Source organism: Asterias amurensis, chromosome 17, assembly GCF_032118995.1.
Source record: "Asterias amurensis chromosome 17, ASM3211899v1".
In the NCBI taxonomy this organism is placed as follows: Eukaryota; Metazoa; Echinodermata; class Asteroidea; order Forcipulatida; family Asteriidae; genus Asterias; species Asterias amurensis.
In genome coordinates this window covers 6,114,440-6,126,827 of record NC_092664.1, presented here as the reverse complement: position 1 = coordinate 6,126,827, position 12,388 = coordinate 6,114,440, and the positions used below count along the sequence as shown (strand labels likewise).

General features: G+C 42.5%; 1 long non-coding RNA gene across 1 annotated transcript; it reads left to right on the top strand.

Moving 5' to 3' along the window:
* Positions 1 to 265: 265 nt before the first annotated feature.
* Positions 266 to 12,156, top strand: LOC139949809 (uncharacterized). The gene is made up of 3 exons (XR_011787584.1): positions 266 to 422; positions 1,360 to 1,456; positions 9,614 to 12,156. It is a non-coding gene; the product is annotated as an uncharacterized lncRNA (long non-coding RNA).
* The last annotated feature ends 232 nt before the right edge of the window (positions 12,157 to 12,388 follow it).

Genomic DNA, 12,388 nt, shown 5'->3' with positions numbered 1-12,388 from the left:
TTGTGTGTCCTAACATCTTACCTATTTGGGGTGTTGCAATTAAACAGGCCCTTTGCTGAAATGAATGTAGTAATGGTTTTGTAAGGATTTTTCTTACTTTTATTTATCTTAATGAGGAAACAACAAGAAAACTTCTGGTGGCAATTTACAACCAATAGGATAAAACACTTGTCCAATGGCTTTAAACTATCTCAGCTCCCCTGCAGAATACAAGCTCAATCAATCCCAAGAAACATCTTTGCCCCCACAGGTACCCATTAACTCATGGATGGAGAGAAGCAATTAAGATTATTACAAGTATCTTATTCAGGGACACAAGTGACATGACCAGGATCGAATCCACACTCTGCTGAACAGAAGAAACACCAGAGCTTGAGTTTGGTGCTCTTACCTGCTCGATCACGACACCCTAGCATACCGGGGTGAGTGAAAGAAAAACGCAATCGTTAGATGAGAGCTATACTTTAAGAAAAATCTTGAACAAATAATGTCCATTTCTTATTAGGTCATGGATTTGCCTTTTTAATGGTAAAGGAATGGGGTAGAGTGATAAAAGCGTTTCAGAGATAAATGCTTATTTCAATTGGATGGCATCAAAACATTTCTGTACTAGTTTGGTTTTTACCCATACACCATGTACACCGATGTCTAGCACTGTATACTCAGCACTTACCCGAGTCATGTGAAAGAATTTCACAGGCACATTAGTCCGGTGGGATTCGAACCCACAACCCAAAACATTTTTGTCAAAGTACAATTGGATCATGCGTTTCATTTAAGGAGGGCACGTGACAATGTCTGTCTTTTATCTTTTGTTTTTATGTGGCCCTGGGTTTCCTTGGCTCTGAAAAGAGCCGTTTGGTTTTGATGGACATCTCATGTAAAATAAAATCCACTGCAGTCCAGCTCTTCCATCTACCTGGCCTCCTTGAAGATTTACCCACCTTTGCGCTCATTGTCTTCATATTTGTATGAAAAAGAATTGACCTTGGTTTTCAAAATCCTTAAAAGATATTTTCTTTCTTATTTATATCTTACAGCTCTCTTTATCTGGATCCTTTTCCGAAAAAATCAAGTACAGAAGTTTACAAAGCTGTCTTGGCCCCTACAATAGTTACAATTGTTTAAACAGATTTAGAGATAGGAAATGTCATGTTCACATCCATCCCTAGTATGCCTTTAAAACTTTGAAATGTCAAAATTTCCTGAGTTTACCAAAAATGATCAGATGTAAAACTGGAATTTTTCACTGTTGGGCATTCATGTGATGGCACAGTTTGTCATAATGTTGTGTTGATTTATCGTATGGAAAATAAGTTACCTTTCATGTGTTTTTGCTTTGTTGTTTATATCTTACAGCTCTCTTATCTGGATCCTATTTCAGATGTAATTCACTGTCGTGTCATCATGAAGAAAATTTTGAGCCCGAGTGTTGAACTTGATGTTTGAGAAGCAGGTACGAATCAGATCCTAGTTATAAATACTATCTTTAGTTTTTGAAATTTGGTTTTAAAATATTGCCTGCCTGTATGTTGCAGATGCAGTTTGCTTTTTAAAACAATTTCAATATTTTAAGTCATTTTCAAATCGTACATGTCAACAGTTTTGGTTCAAGATTGTAGGTTGTCTCCAAACTCAGGTTAAAACAAATTCACGCTTAAATTTGTTGTACAGTTTGGCCACTGAATTACCAGCAGATTCTTGAAGGAGTGTTGTCAACATTATTTCAGAACAGAAAGCTGGCTAACTATTCTCAACTGTCAAATTTTTGTTGTATTTCTGTGGGACTGTATTTCTATGAGAGCAACAGTTTTACCCACTTAAAGGCAGACAGCTATCGAGTGCACTAAAGTCATGCCCTTTGCCAAAGCACCCTCGAGAGTAAACTCACTGCTACACTCCAGCCGCTGTAGGTCATCCATGTGACGGCACTAGTTACACTGATAAGTAAACTTACTGCTACACTCCAGCCACTGTAGGTCATCTATGTGACGGCACTAGTTGCACTGATTAGTAAACTCACTGCTACACTCCAGCCACTGTAGGTCATCTATGTGACGGCACTAGTTGCACTGATTAGTAAACTCACTGCTACACTCCAGCCACTGTAGGTCATCTATGTGACGGCACTAGTTGCACTGATTAGTAAACTCACTGCTACACTCCAGCCACTGAAGGTCATCCATATGACGGCACTAGTTCCGCTGATATGTAAACTCACTACTTCACTCCAGCCACTGTAGGTCATCTATGAGACGGCACTAGTTGTGCCCATTAGTAAACTCACTGCTACATGCCAGCCACTGTTTGTCATTTATGTGACGGCACTACACAATGTGTCAATGCTACACTCCAACCGCTGTAGGTCATCTATGTGACAGCACTACTTGTGCCGATGCAGTGAGTTTATTTTCTACACGCCAGCCACTGTAGGTCATTTATGTGACGGCACTAGGTGCACTGATTAGTAAACTCAATGCTACACTCCAACCGCTGTAGGTCATCTATGTGACGGCACTAGTTGTGCCAATTAGTAAACTCACTGCTACACTCCAGCCACTGTAGGTCATCTATGTGATGGCACTAGTTGTGCTGATTAGCAAAATCACTGCTACACTCCAGCCACTGTAGGTCATCTATGTGACGGCACTACTTGTGCTGATTAGCAAAATCACTGCTACACTCCAGCCACTGTAGGTCATCCATGTGACGGCACTAGTTGTGCCGATGCAGTGAGTTTATTAAAATGAACTCACTGCTACACGCCAGCCACTGTAGGTCATTTATGTGACGGCACTAGGTGCACTGATTAGTAAACTCAATGCTACACTCCAACCGCTGTAGGTCATCCATGTGAGGGCACTGGGTGCACTGATTAGTTTACTCAATGCCACACTCCAATAGCTGTAGGTCATCCATGTGAGGGCACTAGTTGTGCCAATTAGTAACCTCACTGCTACACGCCAGCCACTGAAGGTCATATATGTGACGGCACTAGTTGTGCCAATTATTAAACTCACTGCTACACGCCAGCCACTGTAGGTCATCCATGTGAGGGCACTAGTTGTGCCAATTAGTAAACTCACTGCTACACTCCAACCACTGTAGGTCATCCATGTGACGGCACTAGTTGTGCCAATTAGTAAACTCACTGCTTCACTCCAGCCACTGTAGGTCATCCATGAGAGGGCACTAGTTGCGCTGATTAGTAAACTCACTGCTTCACTCCAGCCACTGAAGGTCATCCATGTGAGGGCACTAGTTGTGCCAATTAGTAAACTCACTGCTTCACTCCAGCCACTGTAGGTCATCCATGTGAGGGCACTAGTTGCGCTTATTAGTAAACTCACTGCTTCACTCCAGCTACTGTAGGTCATCCATGTGACGGCACTAGTTGTGCCAATTAGTAAACTCACTGCTACACTCCAGCCACTGTAGGTCATCCATGTGACGGCACTAGTTGTGCCAATTAGTAAACTCACTGCTACACTCCAGCCACTGTAGGTCATCCATGTGAGGGCACTAGTTGCGCTTATTAGTAAACTCACTGCTTCACTCCAGCTACTGTAGGTCATCCATGTGACGGCACTAGTTGTGCCAATTAGTAAACTCACTGCTACACTCCAGCCACTGTAGGTCATCCATGTGACGGCACTAGTTGTGCCAATTAGTAAACTCACTGCTACACTCCAGCCACTGTAGGTCATCCATGTGACGGCACTAGTTGTGCCAATTAGTAAACTCACTGCTTCACTCCAGCCACTGTAGGTCATCCATGTGAGGGCACTAGTTGTGCCAATTAGTAAACTCACTGCTACACGCCGTCACTGAAGGTCATATATGTGACGGCACTAGGTGCACTGATTAGTAAACTCAATACTGCACTCCAATTACTGTAGGTCATCCATGTGAGGGCACTAGTTGTGCCAATTAGTAAACTCACTGCTACACTCCAGCCACTGTAGGTCATCCATGTGACGGCACTAGTTGTGCCAATTAGTAAACTCACTGCTTCACTCCAGCCACTGTAGGTCATCCATGTGACGGCACTAGTTGTGCCAATTAGTAAACTCACTGCTACACTCCAGCCACTGTAGGTCATCCATGTGACGGCACTAGTTGTGCCGATTACGAATTCACTTCTACACTCCAGCCACTGTAGGTCATCTATGTGACGGCACTAGTTGTGCCGTTTAGCAAAATCACTTCTACACTCCAGCCACTGTAGGTCATCCATGTGACGGCACTAGTTGTGCCGATTAGTAAACTCACTGCTACACTCCAGCCACTGTAGGTCATCCATGTGAGGGCACTAGTTGTGCCAATTAGTAAACTCACTGCTTCACTCCAGCCACTGTAGGTCATCTATGTGACGGCACTAGTTGCACTGATTAGTAAACTCACTGCTACACTCCAGCCACTGTAGGTCATCTATGTGACGGCACTAGTTGCACTGATTAGTAAACTCACTGCTACACTCCAGCCACTGTAGGTCATCCATATGACGGCACTAGTTCCGCTGATATGTAAACTCACTACTTCACTCCAGCCACTGTAGGTCATCTATGAGACGGCACTAGTTGTGCCCATTAGTAAACTCACTGCTACATGCCAGCCACTGTTTGTCATTTATGTGACGGCACTACACAATGTGTCAATGCTACACTCCAACCGCTGTAGGTCATCTATGTGACAGCACTACTTGTGCCGATGCAGTGAGTTTATTTTCTACACGCCAGCCACTGTAGGTCATTTATGTGACGGCACTAGGTGCACTGATTAGTAAACTCAATGCTACACTCCAACCGCTGTGGTTCATCCATGTGAGGGCACTGGGTGCACTGATTAGTTTACTCAATGCCACACTCCAATAGCTGTAGGTCATCCATGTAGGGCACTAGTTGTGCCAATTAGTAAAATCACTTCTAAACTCCAGCCACTGTAGGTCATCTATGAGACGGCACTAGTTGTGCCCATTAGTAAACTCACTGCTACATGCCAGCCACTGTTTGTCATTTATGTGACGGCACTACACAATGTGTCAATGCTACACTCCAACCGCTGTAGGTCATCTATGTGACAGCACTACGTGTGCCGATGCAGTGAGTTTATTTTCTACACGCCAGCCACTGTAGGTCATTTATGTGACGGCACTAGGTGCACTGATTAGTAAACTCAATGCTACACTCCAACCGCTGTAGGTCATCCATGTGAGGGCACTAGTTGTGCCAATTAGTAAACTCACTGCTACACTCCAGCCACTGTAGGTCATCTATGTGACAGCACTACTTGTGCTGATTAGCAAAATCACTGCTACACTCCAGCCACTGTAGGTCATATATGTGACGGCACTAGTTGTGCCAATTAGTAAACTCACTGCTACATGCCAGCCACTGAAGGTCATATATGTGACGGCACTAGTTGTGCCGATGCAGTGAGTTTATTAAAATAAACTCACTGCTACACGCCAGCCACTGTAGGTCATTTATGTGACGGCACTAGTTGTGCCGATGCAGTGAGTTTATTAAAATAAACTCACTGCTACACGCCAGCCACTGTAGGTCATTTATGTGACGGCACTAGGTGCACTGATTAGTAAACTCAACGCTACACTCCAACCGCTGTGGTTCATCCATGTGAGGGCACTGGGTGCACTGATTAGTTTACTCAATGCCACACTCCAATAGCTGTAGGTCATCCATGTAGGGGCACTAGTTTTGCCAATAAGTAAACTCACTTCTAAACTCCAGCCACTGTAGGTCATCCATGTGACGGCACTAGTTGTGCCAATTAATAAACTCACTGCTTCACTCCAGCCACTGTAGGTAATCCATGAGAGGGCACTAGTTGCGCTGATTAGTAAACTCACTGCTACACTCCAGCCACTGTAGGTCATCCATGTGACGGCACTAGTTGTGCCAATTAGTAAACTCACTGCTACACGCCAGCCACTGAAGGTCATATATGTGACGGCACTAGTTGTGCCAATTAGTAAACTCACTGCTACACTCCAACCACTGTAGGTCATCCATGTGACGGCACTAGTTGTGCCAATTAGTAAACTTACTGCTACACGCCAGCCACTGAAGGTCATCCATGTGATGGCACTAGTTGTGCCAATTAGTAAACTCACTGCTACACTCCAACCACTGTAGGTCATCCATGTGACGGCACTAGTTGTGCCAATTAATAAACTCACTGCTTCACTCCAGCCACTGTAGGTAATCCATGAGAGGGCACTAGTTGCGCTGATTAGTAAACTCACTGCTACACTCCAGCCACTGTAGGTCATCCATGTGACGGCACTAGTTGTGCCAATTAGTAAACTCACTGCTACACGCCAGCCACTGAAGGTCATATATGTGACGGCACTAGTTGTGCCAATTAGTAAACTCACTGCTACACTCCAACCACTGTAGGTCATCCATGTGACGGCACTAGTTGTGCCAATTAGTAAACTCACTGCTACACGCCAGCCACTGAAGGTCATATATGTGACGGCACTAGTTGTGCCAATTAGTAAACTCACTGCTACACTCCAACCACTGTAGGTCATCCATGTGACGGCACTAGTTGTGCCAATTAATAAACTCACTGCTTCACTCCAGCCACTGTAGGTCATCCATGAGAGGGCACTAGTTGTGCCAATTAGTAAACTCACTGCTTCACTCCAGCCACTGTAGGTCATCCATGTGAGGGCACTAGTTGTGCCAATTAGTAAACTCACTGCTTCACTCCAGCCACTGTAGGTCATCCATGTGACGGCACTAGTTGTGCCAATTAGTAAACTCACTGCTTCACTCCAGCCACTGTAGGTCATCCATGTGACGGCACTAGTTGTGCCAATTAGTAAACTCACTGCTACACTCCAGCCACTGTAGGTCATCCATGTGACGGCACTAGTTGTGCCAATTAGTAAACTCACTGCTTCACTCCAGCCACTGAAGGTCATATATGTGACGGCACTAGGTGCACTGATTAGTAAACTCAATACTGCACTCCAATCACTGTAGGTCATCTATGTGACGGCACTAGTTGTGCCAATTAGTAAACTCACTGCTACACGCCAGCCACTGAAGGTCATATATGTGACGGCACTAGGTGCACTGATTAGTAAACTCAATACTGCACTCCAATCACTGTAGGTCATCCATGTGAGGGCACTAGTTGTGCCAATTAGTAAACTTACTGCTACACTCCAGCCACTGTAGGTCATCCATGTGACGGCACTAGTTGTGCCAATTAGTAAACTCACTGCTTCACTCCAGCCACTGTAGGTCATCCATGTGACGGCACTAGTTGTGCCAATTAGTAAACTCACTGCTACACTCCAGCCACTGTAGGTCATCCATGTATCGGCATTAGTTGTGCCGATTACGAATTCACTTCTACACTCCAGCCACTGTAGGTCATCTATGTGACGGCACTAGTTGTGCTGTTTAGCAAAATCACTTCTACACTCCAGCCACTGTAGGTCATCCATGTGACGGCACTAGTTGTGCCGATTAGTAAACTCACTGCTACACTCCAGCCACTGTAGGTCATCCATGTGAGGGCACTAGTTGTGCCAATTAGTAAACTCACTGCTTCACTCCAGCCACTGTAGGTCATCCATGTGACGGCACTAGTTGTGCCAATTAGTAAACTCACTGCTACACTCCAGCCACTGTAGGTCATCCATGTGACGGCACTAGTTGTGCCGATTACGAATTCACTTCTACACTCCAGCCACTGTAGGTCATCTATGTGACGGCACTAGTTGTTCCGTTTAGCAAAATCACTTCTACACTCCAGCCAATGTAGGTCATCCATGTGACGGCACTAGTTGTGCCGATTAGTAAACTCACTGCTACACTCCAGCCACTGTAGGTCATTTATGTGACGGCACTAGGTGCACTGATTAGTTAACTTTTTGCTACTCCCAATCGCTGTAGGTCATCCATGTGACGGCACTAGTTGTGCCGATTACGAATTCACTTCTACACTCCAGCCACTGTAGGTCATCTATGTGACGGCACTAGTTGTTCCAATTAGTAAACTCACTGCTACACGCCAGCCACTGTAGGTCATCCATGTGAGGGCACTAGTTGTTCCAATTAGTAAACTCACTGCTACACGCCAGCCACTGTTGGTCATTTATGTGACGGCCCTAGGTGCATGCACTGATAATTTAACTCAATGCTACACTCCAATCGCTGTAGGTCATCCCTGTGACGGCACTAGTTGCGCTGATTAGTAAACTCACTGCTACACTCCAGCCACTGTAGGTCATCCCTGTGACGGCACTAGTTGCGCTGATTAGTAAACTCACTGCTACACTCCAGCCACTGTAGGTCATCCATGTGACGCCACTAGTTGTGCCGATTAGTAAACTCACTGCTACACTAGATGTGCCGAATGGTTAACTCACTGCTACACTCCAGCCACTGTAGGTCATCTATGTGAAGGCATTAGTTGCACTGATTAGTAAACTCATTTGGCCATGATTAGTGAACTCACTGCCACACTCCAACCACTGTAGGTCATGCCCTGTTGAACATGTTAATGTAGGTTTTAACATACCTTCGAAAACAAGGTTTGCTTTGGCTGACAATTTTAACATCGCCTTGCCAACATAATACCACCCGCCGTCCAGTAGCCCTTTCAAATGGCTTACACTTGATAGACCGTCATTCAAACACCAACATCGGACACACACAATCAGCAACCTGCAACTTACCAACCAACATCTAAAAATAGAAGCTACCTCCAGAGGGTTTCAGTTCGGTCACAAAGATGTCTAGGGGTTTAAAACAATCTAAATAATCTTTAGCCAGGAAATTGAAAGGCTGCATTGAAATCATCAACAGCTCAGTGACACAATACCCTCACTTGAGAATGTTGACTTTGACAGCCTTTCTGTGTGAAGGATGGCCCGGGTTGCCTCAGAGTATACCTGGGTGGCAGGTATCCATGGTCTGCCTAGGAGTAGATCCCACGCCAGTTCACACAGCTGAGTCGGCTTGGTGTCCCCTATTGGTTGACAAACCAGAACGACTTGCCTTTCTTGTTCTTCTGCCTCTGGGGCAAAAAAATGGTTGACTCTGAGGTAATATCAACTGCCGAGTACCAACCACCGTCTTGGGAACTAAGAAGTAGACGGACATGAGCCCCGTCAGAGTTCACTGACATAATGCCATTGATGATGTCACTGCAGACACGATTGATTGTCACACCAGGAAATTTATTATTGGCCCTTGGGGCTGAGCCTTGAGTTCAACTGGAGGGTCCTCAGATTTCTCAGAATCATGTCCCGCTGGGAGTTCAAAGACTGATTGATAAACATGAAAATTGGTATTGCAAAACAAATTTTTAACTAGGCAGCTTAAGGATTATAGTTTGAATCCCACATCATTTGTTGTGTTTTTCTGCTGATTGTGTCTGTTTTTCTTGATATAGCAGCTCTTTGAATTTTTGCTCATTCAGTAGACTTTTACCTTGTACGATTTTTACTTTATATGCTTAAAGGGAGGTACATGTTTGGTTAAATCACTCTTGATATTAATACTGTACGAGATCACCTAACAGACAAATTTAGAACCTAAAATAACTTCACCATTATTTTTCTTTTCAGATGGGGGAACTTCTACTCCATGTGTGGCTTAGAAATTTGAATTCTGACCTCAAAGGCACAAATATTTGGTCTACCATTTACGCAAGTATTCATATGGAAGATGAATATTATCAGAGATTTTTATTCATGGACTACTTCTTTTAAAGACACTGGACACTATTTATTGGAAACTGTCAAATACTAGTCTTGACAGTTGGTGTATCTCAGCATATGCATAAAATAACAAACCAGTGAAAATTTGAGTTCAATTGTTCGTCAAAGCTGCGAGATAATAATGAAGAAAAAAAATACCCTCATCACCTGAAGTTGTGCGCTTTTCGAGACCGCAAATTCTAATTCTGAGGTCTGGAAATCAAATTGTGGAAAACTACTTCTTTCTCCAAAACTACGCTACTTCAGAACACGTTCAGGGGGGTCGTCTCTCACAATGTTTTATACTATCAACAGCTCCCCATTACTCATTACCAAGTAAGGTTTTATGCTAAACATTATTTTGAGAAATTACCAATTGTGTCCACTGCCTTTAAGGGAAAGTGGAAGGATAAGTGACAGGGTGTGTGAGGGGGATTCAAATTATATACATATTTTTCACTATGTGAAATGATATTATAATGTATATACCTCCGAGGTCCAATAGTGTAGTGACATTATGAGCACAGAAAAGTTTGTTCTCAGCAGAAAGGGGTTACCAGGACATAATTTGACACAATGAGGAGTATCATTTTGGGCTGGTTCCCTACTTAATTGTGCTTTGAGACAGCATTTTCTGCTCAGCAGAGAATTTTTACGATTGGTCCCTGGATGTTTATCTTATAAATTAGTTTTTAAGACTGTACTGAAGAAAAGGTACTTGTGTGGATGGTGAAAATGTTTGGGTGAGTTTTGCTTTTGATGATACTACATATATGGTGTTTGGAACACAAAGAAAAAAATGTCATATAAAAATTTGGCCATAGCAGATTTGTCCACCAGATAGAACAACAAGTAATTTTCACAATTTCAAAATGTCCTCCATTGCCTGATATTCTACATATAATTATTTAAAAGGATTTGGGTACCTTTTGTTACACAAAACACAATGTCCACAGATTTACATACTTTCTTAATGTAAAAGAGTGAACAAGCTTTCAAGAGCCATATGAAGGACAACTCTTTTTCGAGTGGTCTTCCACTCTTTTTGATTGAAGTTTGCATCTTTTTGAGTGATTTTTCACTCTGTCCTGGAGTGAAACCCCTCTAAAAGAGTGAAATAACCCCCACTCTTTTTGAAGAGCCATATGAGGGACAGCTCGAAGTGTAAAGAGTGGTGTTTTCACTCTTTTAAATTTAGAGAGTAAAACTTCCACCGTTTGAAGATATTGATAGTAGAAAGCTTAGGCCTTACCTTAAAATATTAGTTGCTGAGGTGCTGTTGTTTTTGAGAAATGAGTAAACCAATGCGATGAAAATACGCTTTTACATGCTAAAATAGTTTTCGTCTCATGATCACTGAGACAAAAGTTATTTTCATGACATTGTTTTACTCATTTCTCACAAACTACAGCACCTCCTCCAGTAATATTTTCAGGGAAGCTTTTTACTATAATTATCTTCAAACAGTGTAAGTTTAGTGTAAATCTGTAGACATTGTGTTTTTTTGTCTTACAAAAAGTACATAGACCCTTTAAAGGCAGTGGACACTAATGGTAATTACTCAAAATAATTATTAGCATAAAACCTTACTTGGTAACGAGTAATGGGGAGAGGTTGGTAGTATTAAACATTGTGAGAAATGGCTCCCTCTGAAGTGGAGTAGTTTTCGAGAAAGAAGTTATTTTCCACGAATTTGATTTTGAGACCTCAAGTTTAGAATTTGAGGTCTCGAAATCAAGCATCTGAAAGCACACAACTTTGTGTGACAAGGTTTTTTTTTTTTTCATTATTATCTCGCAACTTCGACGACCGATTGAGCTCAAATTTTCACAGGTTGGTTATTTTATGTATATGTTGAGATGCACCAAGTGAGAAGACTGGTCTTTGACAATTACCAATAGTTGTCCACTGTCTTTAAAAGGAAACAATCTACGGGTTGGCAAAGCATGTAGAGCCAAATATCTTTTATTACAATCTTTTAATGTGAGTCACAAGCCATTCATGGAGTATCAAAAGCACAAACGCATCACTATACCAACATGTTGTACTGAAGCACTTTATAACTGGGGAGTTTATTAGCACAAAATGTAAAAATATACATGCACAAACAAAAACTAGAGAAGCCAAACAAATAAACCAAGAAATATATGATGGTTCACTGAAAATGTCATACAGCTCTCTCAGAAATAGCTGCTAAAGCCAATTGCACCAGGAAACTTTACACTATTAAAAAATAACTGAGATTTGGCCGCGTGAGTTTTGTATGCCCCATGAAAGTTATGTTTAATAAGAATTTCACCGATGGTTGCTTATACTTGTACATGTAATTTCCTTCACAATGGATAATAAATAAACAAACAAATAAGAAGACACAAAACTTCATGATTTCAAACTGCATTTTGTGTTGACTATTATCATAATGCCTCGTCAACTTGAAGTACTATACTATGCTGTTACTGCCATGTGTAGGCCCCTCTAAAAACCTCTTCATTATAGTTCTTCCAAATAGTTTTAGCCACTTTACTAGCAATAGTGTTCAGGTGTTTGTGTTGACCCAAATTTGCTAAAAGCGTCTCTCCAAATGCAAAATAGTGAAAAGGCACTCTTTGAAGAGCCGTATGAGGGACAACTCTTTTTCGAGTG